Source organism: Panicum virgatum, chromosome 6K (assembly GCF_016808335.1).
Source record: "Panicum virgatum strain AP13 chromosome 6K, P.virgatum_v5, whole genome shotgun sequence".
NCBI lineage: Eukaryota > Viridiplantae > Streptophyta > Magnoliopsida > Poales > Poaceae > Panicum > Panicum virgatum.
Genome location: NC_053141.1, coordinates 39,574,494 through 39,577,402, shown reverse-complemented (window position 1 = coordinate 39,577,402; position 2,909 = coordinate 39,574,494). Strand labels below are relative to the sequence as shown.

The window sequence follows — 2,909 nt, the reverse complement described above, 5'->3', positions numbered from 1 at the left end:
CTCTAATCAAGTTGATCAATGGACGATGACTCGATTAGGCAGGATCAACTTAGGCTGGTTGCTCGCACACAGGATATAAACGAAAGCCGTCGTGTGTCTGTTTTATGATCTTGTATGCTTCCACGTTTATCTGTTCAAGGCCATTTGCATATCAGTTTTTTCTGATGATTTTCTAACATCAAATTGAGAGAGGTTGGACTGAAAAAACACGGAAATGTCCACGCAACCAACCACAAAGTCGTTGGACATCTAGGAAAACGGTGTCAAGACCACAGCGCCATGTCCATCCATATACTAGTAGTATTCAGCTGGGATACAGGATAGGAGTAGATGAACAGTTGGTTCGATGCAGTCCTTCATAAATGCCGAATAATACTGGCCCAGTGCCACCCTTTCCGAACACCCTGCAAAGAAAACTACTAGGCGACGACGACAGGCACGGCCTTGAGAGGGGCAGCCATGGCATTGGCGGTGGTGAACTTCTCGCGCACGTCCAGCTTCCCGGCGGGCATGCCGCCACTCGAACGCGTGCAGCAGCGACGCCAGGATGAGCGGCACCACGCGCTCCGCCATGGGCACGCCGGGGCACACCCTCCGGCCGGACCCGAACGGGATGAACTCCAAGTCTTTCCCCCGGAACTCAACCTCGGCTGCCTCCTCCAAGAATCTCTCCGGCCTGAACTCGTCGGGCCTCTCCCAGCACGCCGGGTCGCGCATGATCGCCCACGCGTTGAAGATCACCGTGGAGCCCCTGGGCACCGCGTAGCCGCCGATCTCGACGCCGTCCTCGGCGGCGCGGTGCGGCAGCAGGATGGGCGCCACGGGGTGCAGCCGCATCGCCTCCTTCATCACGGCGCGGAGGTGCGGCAGACCCGCCGCGTCGGGCTCCTCGACGGCGTCCTTGCCGCCGAGAGCGCCCGTGATCTCCGCGCGCACCTTGCCCATGGCGGTCGGGTCGCGGAGGAGCTCGGCCATCGCCCACTCCACCGTGATGGCGATCGTGTCGCTGCCGGCGATGAAGACGTCGGACAGGATGGTCGTCACGTCCTCGCGGGTGATCTTACCCGTGAACATGAGCTCGAGGAGCGTGTCGAGGAAGTCACCTTGACCTTGCTGCTGCTTGTCCGTCGAGGAGGCGGAGGAAGCCAGCCGGCGGTAGACGATACCGTCCAAGACCCGCAAAACTTTCTCCATCTGCCTGGCCGCGTGTCGCCGGCGTCCTTGCAAGTCCAGCGGCCGGAGGAGCGGGAACAGGTCGGAGACGTTGGGCTTCGCGATCAGCTCGACGAGGTCCTCGACGACCTTCCGCAACCCCTGCGCCGACGCGGCGCCGACGTCGACCACGTCGGCGGAACAGAAGGCGTTCGACACGAGGTTGAGCGCCCCGCCGTACACGGCCTGGCCGACGTCGACCACCTGCCCGGCGCGCCCGCGGAGGTGGCCCACCAGGTCGCGGACCTTGCGCTCCCGGACGCCGCGCGCCGCGGCGAGGCTCCGCGGGGCGAAGACGTGCGCGGCCACGATGCCGCGCAGGTTCTTCCACCGCGGGTCGGAGCTCGGCAGCCAGATCATGGAGCGCTGGGAGAACCCCAGGGCGCGGGCGGCGTCCGGGACCGGGACGGCGCGCGCGGCGAGGCGCCGGTCGTGCCTCGTGAACTCCTCCTTCGCCGCGCCGCGGGAGGAGACGACGACCACGGCCGCGCTGAGCCCGAGCTGGAGGCGCATGACGGGGCCGTGGGCGCGCGCGAGCGTGTGGTGGAGGTTGCCGCCGCGCAGGTCGAGGATGTTGCCGGCCAGCGGGAGCGGCCGCCGCGCAGCGCCGGAACGGCGTCGGAGGTTGGCGAGGTAACACCTAACAGAGCAGCGAGACGGCGAGCGTCGCCAGCAGCAGCCAGCTCTCGCGCTCCATTTCTGTGGCCTAGCTTGTTTCAGACTTCAGAGTGCACTTATAGCCCGTGTGAATCGTGTGATTGGCGACACGTATTCCCACATGTCTGCATGGTCCAAAGACGTGTACAGTGTCACAGCAACATACTGGATCTTATCATAATTTTTAAACAAGAAAAACAGTAATGCTACTTCGAGCTTCCGGTGCCGCGCTTAATCGTTGGGACGGCACGTTTTCTTGAATCTAGCTCGACCCTCACGCCATGCGTCTAGACTCGCACGACATGTTTGTGACTTCAAACTTGTTAGGCCAGTCTCACCAACTCCTGCAGGTTCGTCTCCTCGATCTGTACCAATGCTGCTTCGTGGTATCAGCGGGGCCACCAGTCTCCTCACGCCCGACGCGCCATCTATCGCTACCCCAGCCGCTTGTCCTACAGCGCCGATCTACTTCCACCGCGTCGTCCCCACACAAAATCAAAGTAATCACGGCCGAAGCCACATCGATCGCGAGCCGTTGGAGGGGGCGGTGGTGCTCCGGCGCATCCACAACGCTGGCCTCCCTGAGGTGCATGGCGAGGAGGAAGTAACCACTTGACGCAGAGGTTGGTATGGGAGTTGTTGATCAAGGCTTGAGCTCTGGCTCCATGTTGTTGCAATACATATTTGGAGATTGTTGTAGTACCATGTGGTAATAAATGTTGCAACATTCTTTTTCCTCGTGTTGCAACTAGGGACTTTTTTTTGTTGCGTTAGTGTTTTTTGATGTCGCATAAGGTGTTTCTGAATGTTTCAATATCTGATTTGCAAGGTGCTTGTTTCCTAGAGAAAAGGACTCAGATCAAATGTTGCTCGAAACAGTGGCGGTGCTAGGAGTAATTCCTTGGGGGGGGGGGCAATTTGCCTCACCACATTTATTTAATATGTACACAAATGTGTATGCTACTATCAATGTGTACACAAATGTGTGTGCTACTGGTTCCTTTTATATAAGTTATTCTCTATAAGCGCTCCAATTTATC

At 59.2% G+C, this 2,909-nt stretch overlaps 1 pseudogene; it reads right to left on the bottom strand.

Annotated features, from left to right (window-relative positions):
- Positions 1-292: 292 nt before the first annotated feature.
- On the bottom strand, positions 293-1,949 carry LOC120712590 (annotated as a pseudogene).
- Between the last annotated feature and the right edge of the window lie 960 nt (positions 1,950-2,909).